Here is a 17,313-nt window from a genome sequence, read left to right on the forward strand (position 1 = left end):
AATGTAGTGAGACCCTGTCTCAAAAATAAAAAATAAAAAGGGCTGGGATGTGGCTCCATGGTATAGCTCCCGCAGATTCAATCCCCAGTTAAAAAAAAAAAAAGCCGGGTGCGGTGGCACACCCCTTAATCCCAGTGCCTTGGGAGGCTGAGACAGGAGGATCTCTGAGTTCAAAGCCAGCCTCAGCAAAAGCAAGGCGCTGAGCAACTCAGTGAGACCCTGTCTCTAAATAAAATACAAAACAGGGCTGGGGATGTGGCTCAGTGGTCAAGTGTAACTGACTTTCCCCACAAGAATGTGGGTCCCAGGAGAGCAGGATTTGGGTCTGCCTGGCTCACTCTGTATCCCCAGCACCCCTCACAATGGCTGGCATCGAGTAGGTGTGCAATAAATACTTGTTGGTTGAGTGAAAGAATTCTGAGTTCTGACTGTGCTCTTGGCCAGCCCTGCCCTGGGCACCATGGAGGAGGGAGAGCAAGAGGATCGAGGTCCCAGCCCTCCAAGCGTGCCTACCCAGCTGGTTCCAGCACAGTGGGACAGGTCTCCGACAGCCAGGTGAGTCCTGGGTGAATCACCGCTAATGAGACGGTGAGAGCCACGCCAAGCGGCTTCCCACACAGGCAGCCGACAGGTCACTGCCTGTCGCCAGGAAACTCCTCAGTAAGGATTGAGCAGGACCCTGGGCTGGGTGGAGGAAGTGTCCTCCTCCTCTGGAGACCCACCCATTCCTGAGGACTGAGTGGTTCACCTGGGCTCTCCACGCCCCCAGGCCTTGGCAGGACTCTGGTTTCTCAACCTTGGCCCTGAGATCTTCCTAAAAGGAGTTTCGCTCACTCGGCCCACGCCCCTCCTTGCCAGGGCCTGTTTGTCAACTAGCCCTCTCTGAGTCCCTGGGACGACAGAGGGAAGACAGCTGAGTCTGGCCAGCGCTAGGACCCTCCAAGGACCAGCGGCCTGCAGGAGGGTCCATCAGTCAGTTCATTAAGTGTAGGGATAGGATCAATGGTGGGGTGACCTCCACCACCACGGTACTCCTGCCTGGTTGGAGCCCAGGGCCCATGAGGGCGCCTGCCCAAGCCCAGGCCAGCAGACCATGCCGGGGCAGGGCCTCTTACCCTCATCTGCAGCACGCGGCAGAGTCTCCTGCTCTGTGGGTGGCTGCAGGGCTGAGATGAGATCATGGACACACAGAGCAAGGAACGCAGGTGGGTCCCCAGACCTCACCCCGCAGCCCAGGGCATGTGGCGAGGGCAAGCAGCAGATGCCCGGGAAGAGGCTGGCCAGGTCCCAGTCCCCTGGTGACCTTGGCCAATGCAGAGTGTCTCCCGCCCCCTCAGGTGGGGCACTTGAGGCCCTCCCTCCCCAGAACCAAACAGCCCAAGACTAAAGTTGGAGTTGTTTGTGTCTATAGCAAAGACGGTCAGCCATAGCTCAGTGTCAAGGGCTGCTGTCATCCCAGGAGGGGACCGGCATGGAAACACCAGCAGGCCCTGGGCACACAGGCTTTTCTCTATGGGGCTCTCTGGGGTCAAGGAAGGAGTGTCGCCCCGGCAAGACTGAGGTCCCTGCAGCCTCATGGAGGGGCTGGACGTGGGCAAGGCTCCTCTGGCCTATGTTTGGCATCGAATCCTCACTGGCCAGGCGCAGTGATGCCCACAGCACAGATATCGTCACACCCATTTTATAGATGATAAAGGCTTAAAGCGGTGAGTGACGTGTCCTAGGTCACTTGATGGCGAGTGGCAGGGGTGCCTCTGAATCTCCACCCTGGGCTGTGGTCTCTTGCGCCCGCCTTGAGTTCCTTGCTCTCTTCATCTGTACGGCAGACGTTACACGGTGCTTACCCCATGCCAGGCACAGCCTACCAGCTGGGGACCTAGAGGTATCAGGCAGCGTCTGGAGGGGAGTCACAACAGGCACCATTCATTCAGCTATCCCTTCTGCAGTGTTCCCTGAGCACCTACTGTGAACCTGCAGTCTACCAGGTGCTGGGATCCAGAAGCCAACAACACAGACTGCTGCCCTCACGGAGGCTTTCTTCTCCTGGGGAAGGCAGATAGTAATCCAATCAGGGAGCAGTGTTCTGCAGAAACACCACTGAGGTAAGAGAACAAACAGGAGTCAGGGTGCTATTTTAGAGGGGGTGCTTAAGGAGGGCCTTTCCAAAATATTTGCTTGTGGTTATGTATAACTTTCAAACAGAAGAGCCCTGTAAATGTCTGAGGAAACAAAGGTGGGGGTGGGGGCAACATGTGCAAAGGCCCTGTGGCAGGAATGTGCTTGGAGGTGCTTTGAGGGAAGAAGGGAATCTAGTGGGGAAGAGCAGTGGCGGTGAGTTAGACTGGTAGGAAGGAGGCAATGGGAGTGGGGAGGCACAGATCCTAGAGGCTTGTAGTTCAAGGTAAGGTCTTTACCCCACCCCTCACTCCAAGTGGGATGGGAAAGGCTGGAAGATTTTTGAGCTGAGAATTGATCTGAGCTGACCTTGGGTCCCCCCCCCCCTTTTTTTCCCCTCAGTAGTGCCAGAGATGGAACCCAGGGCCTTGCACACGTTAGGCAAATGCTCTGCCACTGAGCTACACCCCAGCCCTTGAGCTAGGTTTTAAAAGAATTGCTTTGATCGCTTCTTGGCCTCTGGCTAGGATCAAGTGTAGTAAAACAGTCACTCTGGTGCTGTGGAGGCTTTAAGGGGGCAGGGGTCTGGGAGAGGCAATGAGCTATCGGTGGTCGGTGGTCGTGGTGGCCAGGGAAGGAGAGCTTCATGGAGGATGTATTCTGGAGCACTGGGAATGGGAGCCAGGGGTGCTCTGCCGCTGACCTGCATCCCTAGGCCCCCCACCCCCACTTTTTAATTTTTATTTTTACACAGGGTCCTGCTAACTTGCCCACGTTGGCCTCAAACTGAGATTACAGCCGTGCCCCTGGCATCCAGCAGGAGGTATTTTGAAGGTAGTCCCAGGCTGACCGTGGGGTAGGGGAGGGTGAGGGGTCAAGACAATCTGGGCTCCAAGAAGAGGAGGTCGACTCTGCCCAGGTTTGATGTGAGTTGGGCCCAGCAGACTGCCACCACACTCCCACCCTGGCTGGTACCATCTACCAGTGCAGCCTTTTTGGAAAGTGTTAATGCCCTTTGACCAGTGAGTCCCCTTCTAGAAAGTTCTCCTGAGCAAGCCATCAGAAATGAAGGAAGCACCCGGCCTCCTGCCTTCACTGCAGAGTTATTGAGAAGAGCTAAATAAATAAATAAACAGCCTGCGGTCCAACAGCTAGGACCTGTTTGAACCAAGTGGACCCATCCTTGAACCTTGCACTTGACAGATTCAGGTTTTGTGTGTGGGCGGGCATGGGGGAGGGTACTGGGGATTGAACTCAGGGGCACTCAACCACTGAGCCACATGCCCAGACCTACTTTGTATTTTATTCAGTGACAGGGTCTCACTGAGTTGCTTAGGACCTCACTTTTGCTGAGGCTGGCTTTGAACTTGTGATCCTCTTGTCGCAGCTCAGCTGCTGGGATTACAGGTGTGCACTACTGTGCCCAACCTCAGGTTTCATGTTTCTTTCTTTCTTTCCTTTTTTTTTTTTTTTTAATATTTATCTTTTAGTTTTAAGTGGACACAATATCTTTATTTTACATTTACGTGGAGCTGAGGATAGAACCCAATGCCTCATGCATGGTAGGCGAGCGCTCTACCACTGAGCCACAATCCGAGCCCCAGATTCATGTTTCTTAAGAGGGTTTTTTGGGTTTTGTTTCTGGTGCTGGGGATTGAACCCAGGGGTGCTGTACCACTGAGCTACATCCCAACCCTTCTTACTTTGAATTTTGTGGCCGAATTATTATTATTATTATTGCAGAGCTGAGGATTGAACCCAGAGCCTTGTACCTGCTAAACAAGTGCTCTACCACTGAGCTACACCCCCAGCCCCTTGAGACAGAGTCTTGCCAAATTGCTGAGGCTGACCTTGAACTCAAAATTCCCCTGCCACAGCCTCCCAAGTAGCAGGGATTATAGGTACGCACACAGAACCCAGCTCTCCCAAGAGTTTTAATGTCAAAGGACAAGACTTATGCTACAATGTCAAGTGGATGCAATATTTTGCAGAGGCAGACACATATACAGAAAAGAAATACACTAAACTCTCCCCCCTTTTTTTCATTGCCAGGGATCAAAGCCCTGGTGTCCAGCATGCCGGGCAAAGGTTCTACCAGAGCTGCACTCCCAGCCCAGAAAAAAACTAACCACGATTTTCTCCGGATCTTGGATCACTATCATTTTCTTTTTTACACTTTTCTGCATTGTATTGATGTTCTAAGATGGCCTCGAGTTACCTTTCTGACAGTGTGATTAAAATCTCGTTTTAAAAAAGGAAAGAGAGGAAATGTGAGTTCCCAGAAGCGGAGGCGCTGCCGAGGCCAGGCAGGAACGAGAACCGACCAGCCCATCTCTTCCAGGGAAAGCTGCGGCCACGTGGACTGAGGCAGTCCCCGCCGGCCCGCGCCCTGGTCCCCCCCCCCCCCCAGGACTGCAGGCGCCCGGCGGGGCGGGGCGGGAACAGTTGCTGCAGGACAGAGCGAGCTCCACGTGGCCCTCCTTCTCCCCTTCCTGCCGCCTAGGCCGAGCATGGGCTCTCTCCAGACCCCTGCAGCCTTGGAGTGTCCCCCCATCTCCTCGGCCTCCATTCTGTCCTCGTGGGAGGCCCTGCTCGTGAATGGAGTGTCTCCCCTGACTTGATTATAAAAATCCTGATTCCCAAAGTGGTCCCCTGGAGGAGCAGCAGGAGCAACACCTTCCCAGGTCCCGCCCCAGGCCGAGGGGGTCTGGGTCTCTGGAGGTGGGGCCGGCGACTGTCTGCCTGTGATATTGGGGGTCAAACTCAGGGCTTCACACCTACTAGGCAAGTGCTCCACCCTGAGCGGCATCCCCAGCCCCTTTATTTTGGTACAGTAGTTCTCTTAGTGGCCCAGGCTGGTCTCGAACTTGTGATCCTTCTTGCCTCAGTTTCCCGATGTCACTGGGATGACAACCCGCTTGGAACCCATGCCTTTAACCTCTGCTCTGCAGCTGCATCGGCCGGCTGCCCTGCTGGGTCCGGCTCAGGGCTAGCGCAGACTGCACAGGCAGGGCTTGAACTGGAGTTGGGGCACGGCCGCGCCGGAGCCCTGTCTGCAAGGTTGGGGAAAAACAGACTGACTCCCCAGGAGACCCAGGCAGCCCAGGTTCCCTGTGGGATGAGGGAGGTGGGCTGCGTGAGCCTGCAGAGGCCTCTGCAGTCCTGGTAGCCGGCGGTGGTGTGGGTGGACGAGCACCGCAGAGGCGGGGCGCAGCGCCACCTGCTGGCCAGAAAGCGTCATTGGTGACGCCGGGGGACAAATGCACGGACCTACCGAGGCACATCTCAGGATCACCATGGCAGGCGGCGGCACGTGTCTCCTCCCGCTGCACGCGGGCGTACTTGTCCACACGTGGATGTCTGAGCCTGTGGACACGTGTGGCCCTCAGCCACAAGACTTGGTAGCACCAAATTCTCTCATTTATTCATTTGTTCCCTTATCAAATGTTCTTTGAGATATGCCAAGCCTACACAGCTGTCACCAGGGAGCCTCCAGGCAGGGTGACGGTCATGAGACTCGGTAATCACAAGGTGAAATGGATTAGGGTCCTGAGAGGGATGTACCCCATGAGGTCACGGAGGCACCCCTACCCATCCAGACCGGGGTTGGAGCAGGGAATCCTTCCCCAGGGAATCCTGGTCTCAGACTGATCAGGAGATGGCTGGGGCAAGGGGCAAGGGCCAGCCAGAGCCAAGCCTGCAGGGAGAGCTGGGAGGGAGACCCCAGCTCCTGCAAAGGGTCCTGCACAAGCTTCAGAGTCTGGACTCTGTCCCCACAGGTGGTGGCCAGATTCTGGTGTGACACTATCCCGACTCATTTGTACCAAAGCTTAGGACTCAGGATCCAAGGGTCTGTCAGTCCCTTGGGGTGCTGGGCCTTGGATGTGATGTGTCCCTGTGACCTGTTCCTCCTGGCTACAGCAGCTGTCCTTGGATATGTCCTTGGTGAGGCGCCCCAAACCCTAGAGACAGGCCTGTTTCCAGTCTAGCAGTGACCAGAGTGGACAGCCGTCCCTGCAGCCCTCCCTGCCAAGTCAGGCATCCCCATGTGCCCAGCTGATGCCCTGTTTTCAGTTCACGAGGGTGTCCGAGGCAGCTCCAGGGTGTGACCTACCCCAGCACAGCTCCCACTCGGTCCCTCCAAGGAGAGTCAGTACCTCTCCGAGGGGTGGGAGCTAGGCACTTTGATGGGTGGGAGATAGAGCTGGGGAGTCCCTGACGCTGAACACAGGACCATCCTGGCTGGTGGGTACTAGGAAGGGACCTTGGGCAGCACAGGGCCAGGGGGGGCAGCACGAAGCCCCTCTGAAGAGGAGTTGACTGCTTCCCCGTTCTGCCTGCGGCTGAGGTGAAGGCTTTGGCAATGGCTGATCCTCCCCCTGCCTGGCCTCTAGCCTGGTCCTCCACTTGCGGTTTTCCTCAGTGGCTCAGTGGTGGCGGCTTCCGAGAAGACCCACCAAGACTTTCCTGTCAGGGCAACTCCAAGTTCCTCTTAGCGAGGAAGGGGAAGTGGTGGAGTTTCTCCGGAGGGCTTTCCGTTTCGTTCTAAGAAGCCAAGGTGTCCCAACCCAGGGCTGGGGCAGAGCCCAGGCTTCAAGGAGAAGTTCAGCTGCAGGGGCTTTCCCACCCAGGGTCAGCCGCAGCTCATTCGCCAGGGCCCACGGTGGACATTCCAGGCAAGGAAACAAAAGACCCGCAGCTCTGGAGGCCCCATCCGGCCTCCCTTTCTCTGCCCCCTTACGCCACCAACACACGCGCACACGTGCAGGAAGTGTGGCCTGCCCTCCGTCAGGGGCATCCCGCGTGGAAAGCGCTCTTCCTGCCATCATGGTGGCGCACACCTGGAATCCCAGGGAAGCTAAGGCAGAAGAGTTCAAGTTTAAGGTCAGCCTGGGCACCTTAGTGAGACCCTGTCTCAAAATAAAAAAAATAAAATAAAAAAGACTGGGGATGTAGCTCAAGGGTAGAGCACCCCTGGGTTCCATCTCCAGCACAGGAAAAAAAGAAAAAAAAAAAAAACCCACTTGCTTGGGGGTAATGACCTTCCGTGCTCAGAACAATAGCCACCATTGATTGTGGGCGCTCACTGTGTGCCATGTTCCGTGCCAAGCACTTTGCATGAATTTCCTCCTCTGATCCTCACGATGATCCCAAGGGGGAAGATACAATCAGTATCCTTCAAGTCAAGCCACCTCAAGTCAAGTCTCCTTCCTAGGAGACCTCTTCGCAGAAAAGTGGGAGAATATTGGACCTTCACAGGAGGTGCCTGGGAAGGTCTGGTCCTCGCTTTCCCACGGTGCGCGAAGCCAGCTGTGGAGAAGAGCCGGGCTCCGGTCATGGCTGTCCTCGTCCCACTCAGGCAGCCCCAGCCCTCCCCAGGGCATTTTGAATTCTCGTCACCTTTTCTATTTTTCTCCCACAACATTATTTTAGGGCTTCTGCTATGCTAACACATGTTTTGGGGACAGTGGGGGATTCCCCCAAACCATGATGCTGTTCAGTTCAAAAACATTTGCCTGAAGGTCCACAGCTGGGTGACTCACGCTGCTGAGGGGGTAAGAAAACTCACAGCTGCAGCGGGGAGGGGCTGGCCCAACCAAAGGGGGGACCCTTACAGGGTGGCCGGTTTGAGTAAATAAAAATACAGGAAGTCCGGCTGATTTTGAATTTCAGACGAACAACTCCACTTGGAACATCTGGAAGCTTCAAGTTTATCTGTTAGCCAGGTGTGGTGGCATGGCACACGCCTGAACTCCCAGCTACTGGGGAGGCTTCAACAGGAGGATCTCAAGTTAAAGGCTGGCCTTGTGACTTACTGAAAACTTGTCTCAAAAATTAAAAAAAAAAAAAAAAGTTATTTGTTGTCTATTGGAAATTCAAATTTAACTGGTAACCTGTATTTTTTCTGGCAGCCCAAGATTCTCTCTGCACCTGGAGCAGAGCCATGGCCTTTCCTCTGGCCTCAGCAAAGTGCTGCTGAGAGAGAGACAGCAGGCTGACTGGGATGACCATGAACCTGGGAGTCTCAGGGATCAGGGAAGGGTGGAGAGACACCCCGCCCTGGGGTTCTACCTGAGCAATCAAAGGAGCTCAGCCCAGGGCAGAGTTCATGTTCAAATTCCACGAGAAATGCAAGGGTGCTCTTGAAGGTCACCCTGCCTTCTCTAGGCCTTGGTTTTCTCAGCTGGGCAATGGGGAGAAGGTTTGGATTTGGCAATGGCTAGTGAGCCTTCTAGCCCTTGGTTTTTCTGGTCCTGTGGACAAGAAGCAAGAGGTAAAAGTCAACCAAGGATGGAGTTTACAGAGGAAAGAGCTGTCCCTGCCACCTGCATCGGCCGAAGGAGGTGGGGCCTTGCCCTGGACCCTGGGTACTTTGGAGGCTCCCCTTGGGCCAGGAGTATAGTTTGTGCTGGGACCTCCTTGGAAGGGATCCTGGGAACGTCTCTGTGGGTCACATGGCCCCAAGCCATAGACAGCCATAAATACCTCCCAAACTAGAAAAGTATATAGTCAGAATGAAATTATTAAATGCCCACCAAATGTTAACCAGGCAATTGCAACCCAGCTCCTACAGTCGTGTAAACTGAACGTGATACGCTGTGTACCAGTGTCCACTCTATGCTCTGAACATGGCTTGCTCCTGTACCACCCCAACTGATTTTTAAAATGGGCGTGTTTCTTTCTCCTCCTCTCTCCCTGCTCCTCCCTAATCTCTCCCCCTCCCTCATCTCAGGGGAACAGGATTACCTTTCTTCCCCATCCTAGGCAGAGTTATCTGTCCTTGAGCACACACCCACCACAGGGACAGGTAACTCAAACTTTGGGGACAGCACCAGATCTCAGAAATGACTGTCTCCCAAATTAACTAGTGAATTCCAACTCTGGACAGAGAACACACGGAATGTAGCCTCTGAATCACCTCTTTAAAAGCCCCCTGTTCCTGCTGATGGGCAGAATCACAGCCTCTGGGACAGGAGTCCCCTGTGTTTCTCCTTTACTAACAAAGCAATAAAACTTCTTTTTCTCAAAATAATGTCCTTGTTATTGGATTGGCAAGGGGGACAAGGACCAAGCATTCGGCAACAGGTTCACTTTAATATAATTGACACCTTGAAGCCTGTGACCTGAGCATCTAGAAGCTCAGGGCCTTACAGTCTCTTGGACACACCAGCAGCCGTCTTCCAGGTGCAATTGTTGGTACCCAAATCTCTGGGGATGGAGAGAACCGGGAGACAGGGCGGGCCAGGGCCTCAGGCCAGGCTGCAGGTCCACATGGGGAGCTGGGGGCCATATCAGGAGCCGCCCTGGGTGCTCCAGGCTGTTGGTGCTCCAGGCTGTGCCTGCTGGGAGGGCCAGAGGTAGGAAGCTGCAGCCTGCAGGGAGGTGCCCAAGGTCCCCCACTATCGCCACCAGCGTCACCCCTCCATGTCATCACCAGAAGGCACTATTCTTTGCTCTGGACAATGGGCATTTTATTGATCTTATGTAAAGTGTAGGTAAAAGTGTCCCCAAGAAGCTCAGCATCTTAGTGCGGTTGGGCAGCCACACAAGGGCCCCTAGATGGCGGATTGAACAACAGAAATGTTTTCCCGTGGTTCTGAAGGCTGCAAGCCTGAGATCAAGGTGTCACAGGTGGGGTTCTTCTGAGGTCTCTCTCCTTGGCTTGTAGATGCCATCTTCTCCTCCCTGTGTCCTTACATAGGGACCCAGGGAGTGTGTCTGAGTGTGTGAGTCTGTGTCCCTGGCTCTTTCTTTCTTTCTTTCTTTTTTCTTTTTCTTTTTTTTTTTTTTAACTAGGGATTGAACTCACAGGTTCTCTACCTCTGCGCTACATCCCTAACCCTTTTATTTTACTTTTAAAAAGACTTTTTACTTTTTTCTTTCGGCAGTACTGAGGATTGAATTCGGGGCCTGGAGCATGTTGGAGGAGTGCTCGGCCACTGAACTACATCCCAGATCCCTTTTCAATCCTTTATACCAGGGATTGAAGCCAGGGGCACTCAACCACTAAGCCCCATCCCCAGCCCTTATTTTGTGTTTATTTTGAGACAGGGCCACTGGATTACAGGTGCTTGCCACCTTGGCTGCACCTTAGTGAATTCTTAAAGACAAACTTTTAGTGCTTGCACTTTTACAAAGTAGCATGTTTGTTGTTGAAAAGAGATGGCTTGAAAAGAAGAAAAGGAAATCAAGGATGATCGGGGAACCTCCCCGAGATCATCAGTTAACATTTGGTTTTCTAGCTCTATCTTTAGCTTTTTCTGTGTCTTCATCCACATCTTAATCTCCATTTATATAACTATGGACGTGAAAGATAAGATTACCTAGTGCCATTTCATAACTTCTTATCCATTACTCTATCTAGATCACTTCACAGGGCATGAAATCATTTTCTCTGGAGCTATTTCTAGCTGGGCAGAGGAGGAGAGGGCCCTGGGAGGGTCAACACTTCTACGGTTGAATACTTAGTTTCCTTTTATTTAAATCTTTGCTATGATTATTTACTAATGATAAATTCCTAGAAGTGAAATTTCTGAGTTGAAGAGAAAACATTATTTAATGCACTTGAACTTTACATTTTGTTTTGTTTCTGTGGTGAGACTGAGCTCAGGGATGTTCTACACTGAACCGTATCCCCATCGCATTTTATGTTTTATTTTATTTACTTGTTTGGGATCAGGGATTGAACTCAGGGGCACTTGGCCACTGAGCCACATCCCCAGCCCTATTTTGTATTTTACTTAGAGACAGAGTCTCACTGAGTTGCTTAGCGCCTTGCTTTTGCTGAGGCTGGCTTTGAACTCGAGAACCTCCTGCCTCTGCCTCCTGAGCCCCTGGGATTACAGGAGTGCTCTATTTTTTATTTTGAAACTGAGTCTTGCTAAATTGCTGAGACTGGCCTTGAACTTTCAAATTCCTGCCTCAGCTTCCCAAGTCACTGAGATGATAAGCATGCTTTAACACTGTCATACACCCGCATCTCGAACTTTCTTCTATGAATGATAGTATCTTTTATACTATTCTGTTCTTTGTATTTTTCACTTAACAAATTATTCTGAAGAGTTTTCCAAGTCAGTAGTGCACAGAATTTCATTCTATGCATGTACCATAATATATCTACCTTGTCCCCAGTTGATGAACATGTAAGTTGTGTATTAGTCATAGATGGCTGGGTAACAAATTACCCCAAAACTTAGTAAAGCAAAACAACAGGAACTTATTTCCTCTTATGGTTTCTGCTGGTCATAAATCTGAGAAGGACCCAGCTAAACACTTGTCCCTGGTGGGCTTTTACGTGGCAGCAGCCAGGTGCAGTCAGAGGCTGCTGTCATCTGAAGGCTCACCTGGGACCAGAGGGTCCTTTTCTAAGGTGATTAGAAAGTGGGTGCTGGCTGCAGGCTGGGGCCTCAGCTCTGCTCTACATGGGATCCTTCCCACAGAGCTGCCCGGGTGTCCCCAGGAGGTGGTGGCTGGCTTTCCCCAGTGCAAGCTGTCCCAGAGGCCCTGCCTTTCATAACCTAGCAATATGTTTGTCACCTCGGCTTCCACTGTATTCTGTGGACTGTGGCAACTACAGAACTCTGTTCAGGTTCAAGGAGAGGAAATAGACCCCACCTCTCAGGGGAGGTGCCAACATCACCTTGTAAGAAGAGCATGGGGAGAGGGGCGCAGTGGCACACTCCCGTAATCCCAGCAACCTGGGGGGCTGAGGCAGGAGGATTGTGAGTTCAAAGCCAGCCTCAGCAACTTAGCAAGGCCCTGAGCAACTCAGTGAGACCCTGTCTCTAAATAAAAATATAAATTAAAAAGGGCTGGGGATGTGGCTCAGTGGTAAAGTGCCCCTGAGTTCAAGCCCCAGGACCAAAAATAAAAATAAAAAATAAGAAAAGAGCATGGGAAATGGAATACTTTGATGTTTCCATCTTTAGAAAGTACAATCTGCCATAGGTCATTTCCAATATTTTGCTTCCACTAAAAAAAAATATTGCTGAGTACTGTGTGTGTGTGTGTGTGTGTGTGTGTGTGTGTTTGTGTGTGTGTTACTCGGAATTGAATTCAGAGGTGCTCTATCAGTGAGTCACATCCCCAGCCCTTTTTATTTTTTTTTAGACAGGATCTTGCTAAATTGTCAGGTGGCCTCAAACTTGCAATTGTCCTAACTCATCATCTCTAGTACTGGGATAACAGGTGTGTACTCCCATGCATTTTTTTTCTTTCTTTTTTTTTTTAGTACCAGGAATTGAAACCAGGAGCATTTTACTACTGAGCCACATCTCTAGTCCTTTAAATTTAAAAAAAATTTGAGACAGGATCTTGTTAAGTTGCTTAGGGCCTCACTAAGTTGCTGAGGCTGCCCTTGAACTTGGGATCCTCCTGCCTTGGCCTAGTGAGTTGCTGGGATTACGGGCATGCACCACCACACCCAGCAGTAAGTACATTTTAAAGTGTTCATAGGCATTACCAAGTTCCCTGTAGAAAGTTGTATTCATTTAGACTCCCACCAGCGGTGATTGAGAAATTTCATTTCTCCACATCTGTGTGTTTATCTATTAAAAATCTTTGCCAGTTCAATATAAGAGGAGATATTGGGCTGGGGCTGGGGCTCAGTGGTAGAGCGCTCGCCTAGCACATGCAGGTGCTGGGTTTGATCCTCAGCACCACATAAAAATAAAATAAAGGTATCGTGCCCAACTACGACTAAAACAAAATATTAAAAAAAAAAAAAAAAAAAGAGGGATATCTTTTTTTTTTTTTTTTTTTTTAAAGAGAGAGAGAGAGAATTTTAATATTTATTTATTCATTTTTTTTTTAGTTTTTGGCGGACACAACATCTTTGTTTGTATGTGGTGCTGAGAATCAAACCCGGGCTGCACGCATGCCAGGCGAGCGTGCTACCGCTTGAGCCACATCCCCAGCCCAAGAGGGATATCTTGTTGTCTTAGGAAGATTCTAAGAAAGCGGGAGACCTGAATCTGAGTGTTGACATCTATATTAATTTGCTAGGGCTGCCCCTGCCACCAACGGGGGACCTTAAGCAACAGAAATTTATCTTCTCACATTTCTGGAGGTTGCAAGTCCAAGATCGAGGTGTCAGCAGACTGGTTTTCTCCCAAGGCCTCTTCTCTTGGCTGCTCAGTGGCGGCCTTACCAAGGTGCCCGCCCATGGCCTTTCCTTTACGGACATGAATCTTTGTTGTCTCTTCTTTTTTTGGCAGAGCTGGGGACCGAACCCAGAGGTGCTCAGGCTTTATCACCAACCTACATTCCAGGCATTTTATTCATTTTTGTTTTGTTTTTTGGTACTAAGGATTGAATCCAGGGGCACTTAACCGCTGAGCCACATCTCCAGCCCTTTTTTTTATATTTTTCATTTAGAGAAAGGATCTCACTGAGTTGCTTAGGGCCTTGCTAAGTTGCTGAGGCTGGCTTTGAACTTGTGCTCTTCCTGCCTTGGGTTCCAGAGCTGCTGGGATGACAGGCATGTGCCTCTGTGCCTGGTTAGAGGATGTAATTATTAATACATAAGAAGTTCTGAGTTGGCCTAACATGAGATAGAAAGATATCCTTTGTAGACTTGAGCAGGACGTGTATAGGGTAGAGGGATGTATCAGCTATTTATTGCATGTAACAAAACATTCCAGAACATAATAATTTAAAACAGCAGTTTAGGGCCTGGGGTTATAGCTCAATGGCAGACTGCTTGCCTTTCAGGTGTGAGGCACTGGGTTTGATCCTCAGCACCACATAAAAATAAATAAAAAACATAAAGGTATTGTGTCCATGTAAATATGAAAAATGAAAATAAAAACTTAAAAATAAATAAAACAGCATTTTTTTATTCTTTGCAGTTCTGAGAAGTGGCTGGAGGGCTCCTCCGCTGGTCTCATTCCTGTAGCTACAGTCTGCTAATAAATTGGCTGGGCTGGGCCTTCTAGAATAGCCGGATGCCTGGGCCTCTGGCTCCCTGTGGTCTTTTGCAGGGTTTCTTTTCAGGATGAAGCATTCCAAAAGAGCAAACGCAGAAACCCAGCCTCAGAAGTTGCACAGCAGCCCATGCAGTGATGCGCGAAGATAATCTCAGCTGCTCAGGAGGCTGAGGCAGGAGGATTGTGAGTTCAAAGCCAGCCTCAGCAACTTAGCAAGGCACCAAGCAACTTGGTGAGATCCTGTCTCTAAATAAAGTACAAAATAGGGCTGGGGATGTGGCTCAGGGGTCCAGTGCCCCTGAATTCAATCCCTGGTACCAAAAAAAAAAAAAAATTTAAGTTGCTCCGTTTCCTTTCTGCCTATTACTTAGAGCAAGTCAGGAGTCACCCAGATCTGAGGGGAGGTGAAATCCATTACACCCAGCAGCAAAGTCCCCTGATAAAGGGGCAGGTACACAGAGGGTGCGATTCTGGGGGAGCTGCTATCTCAGCACTTCTCCCCAGGGAGCCTGGGCCAGACCTACCTGCATCTGAGTTAGCACCCCCCACACATGCACCCAGAGACCAGTGAACCTTGACCTCACTCTCAGAAATGACCTGGTGCCTCCCAGCTTGCCCCTCACCCTAGGCTTGGATGGCCCCACTCGGAAACCCTGCCCCGTGACCATGACTCTGGAGCCTCGAGGCCCTTCAGCCTCCTGAGGACTTTGACTCCGGGAGCCTTCCTCCGCCCGCCCTGGCCTGCTTCCTGGAACTCCCCGCCCAAGCCCCGGCCCCCAGCTGCCCTCTGGCCGGCCTGACCCGCCCTCCCTAGGAGGAAGTCCATCAGCACCCTGGAATCTCCTGACCCATTTCCCAGGAGCACTGCTGAATACATCTGAAAGTACAGCATAGTCCTTTCCCTCCCTATTCACCCCAACCCAGTCAACTCTGTAAGTCAGGCCTTTGAGAAATTCTACAATTTAGACTTCAAATTTTCACCACTACTTTTTTTTCTTTTTCTGTTTTTTTTTTTTTTTTTTTTTTTTTTTTTGGTACTGGGAATTAAACTCAAGGGTGTTTTACCACTGAGCCACAATCCCAGCCCTTTTTTTATTTTGAGACAGGTTTTCACTAAGTTGCTTGGGGTCTTTGCTAAGTTGCTGAGGCTGGCTTTGAACTCACGATCCTCCTGCCTCAGCCTTCCAAGTCATTGGGATTACAGGCGTGCGCCACCACGCCTGACTTGCTCCTTTACACCAGCCCTTCATGGCTCAAGAGTTACTGTGACTATAAATTCATTCTCCTGTTATTGAGAGAAATGATAAAGGAAAAGATGGTACCAATAAGGCAGAACCTGGCATAATCATGTATTAAAAGCACTATCAAAAAGTTACCGTGTGTTATGTTTTCCTAGTTGAATTACATTTTTGGATATAATAGTAGGACTTGTTGCCCAAGCACTCTCTGAGGGCCATAAGGCAGGGCATAGAATTGTTCAGTAAATTGAATTTTGTATTTTAAAAACAAACCAAGCTGGGCAGAGTGGCCCACTCTTATAATCCCAACAACTGGGGAAATTGAGGCAGGAGGATCCCAAGTTCCAGGTTAGCCTAGGCATCTTAGGGAGACACTGTCTGGATATTAAAAAATAAAAAGGACTGAGGATGTAGCTACAAGGCAGAGCAACTCTGCTCTAATCCCCAGTACCAAGGCAGAAAAAAAGTTACTAATTTGCCAATTATCCAAATTATTTTAGTGAGTTTTGTTTTGTGGCACTAAGGGCTGAACATAGGGCTCCTACATGCTAGGCAAATGCTCCAACACTGAGCCGTATCCCCAGTGCCCCCCCCCTTTTTTTAATGGGGATGAAACCCAGGGGTGCTGAACCACTGAGCCACATCCCCAGACCTTTATAGTTTTTATTTCCAGACAGTGTCTCCCTAAATTGCTTAGAGTCTTGCTAAATTGCTGAGGCTGGCCTCGAACTTGAGATCCTCCTGCCTCAGTCTCCCAAATTTCTGGGATTACAGGCGTGTACCACCACACTCAGCTACCCAGTTACTTTTTTTTATATATAGTTATAGATGAACACAAAACTTTTATTTTACTTATTTATTTTTGTGTGGTGCTGAGATTCGAACCCAGTGTCTCATGTGTGCTGAGTAGGCCAGCACTCTACCTCTGAGCTACCACCCCGGCCCAAGGTACTTTTTATTTTTATTTTGAGACAGGATCTCCCTAAATTATTGAGCCTGGCCTCGAATTTGTGATCCTCCTGCCTCAGCCTCTTGAGTAGCTGGGATTTCAGACATGTACCACCATGTCTGGATCTAATTATAGTGTTTTAATCTGTGTTAAGAGGGGGACATTTTTTTAGAAAGCAACATACACAACAGTTGAAGAGCCAGGTGCTTTTCGCGTAGAAAGGGGAGAATGTTTAATGCGTGTGTATCCCTTTCTTTGGAAGCATCTACAAGAAACCAGTAATACTGACTGTGGGGAGAGAAAAAGGAGTGATTGCCAGCAGGACCGGAGGGGGGAAGAGTTTCGAATTTATCCTTTGTACCTTTTGAATCTTGAACTATGTGTACCACAGCCTATCGAAAAATAGATCAATACTGCGGGGGGCAGGTGTTGATTGGGAGGGGCACGAGGGAGGCTCTAAGGTTCTGGGAATGTTCAAGGTCTTTGTGGTGATGTGGGTGAACCTGTGGGAAAGTCGCCCAGCTGAACACTTACCGTGAGTTATGCTTCCAAAAGGATAATGTCTTTTAATGGGGAAAAAAAAGAAATATATTAAAACTATGCAATATGTTTAAAAGCAGGTACGGTGCTGCACACCTGCACTCCAAAGGTTGAGGCAAGAAGATCAAGAGTTTGAGGCCAGACTGGACAACTTAGTGAGGCCCTATCTCAAAGTAAAACAGAAAGTGCTGGGGATGTAGCTCAGGGGCAGGGTGCTCCCGGGTGTAACCCTCAGTACATCAGAAAGAGGAGGGGAAGGGGGGAGAGAGAGAGAGAGGGAAAGAGGTTAAAGCAGGGTTTATTGCCTTGATTCACAAAAATATAGGTTTCTGCAAATTTTACTCCTTCTAGAAAGTAGAGTATCATTTCCAACTGATCTCCACTCTAATGTCTAAGACGTGTTCTGTGTTATTCCAGCTAGACAGCAGCAGTGCTGGTCTTGGCCTTGGTGTTAGAGAGAGGGGAAGGGGAACTGAGTTTCCCCACAACTTGAGGAATCAGAGCCCTGCTGAGAGCTGAGGACGAGAAGAAGGGTCCCTGCCTG

The 17,313-nt window shown here is 50.3% G+C and overlaps 1 long non-coding RNA gene across 1 annotated transcript; it reads left to right on the top strand.

Moving 5' to 3' along the window:
- The first annotated feature begins 452 nt into the window (after nt 1-452).
- LOC139706039 (uncharacterized) lies at nt 453-2,970 on the top strand. The gene is made up of 3 exons (XR_011707743.1): nt 453-555; nt 1,947-2,102; nt 2,870-2,970. It is a non-coding gene; the product is annotated as an uncharacterized lncRNA (long non-coding RNA).
- Nucleotides 2,971-17,313: the final 14,343 nt, after the last annotated feature.

This window comes from Marmota flaviventris, chromosome 6 (assembly GCF_047511675.1).
Source record: "Marmota flaviventris isolate mMarFla1 chromosome 6, mMarFla1.hap1, whole genome shotgun sequence".
In the NCBI taxonomy this organism is placed as follows: Eukaryota; Metazoa; Chordata; class Mammalia; order Rodentia; family Sciuridae; genus Marmota; species Marmota flaviventris.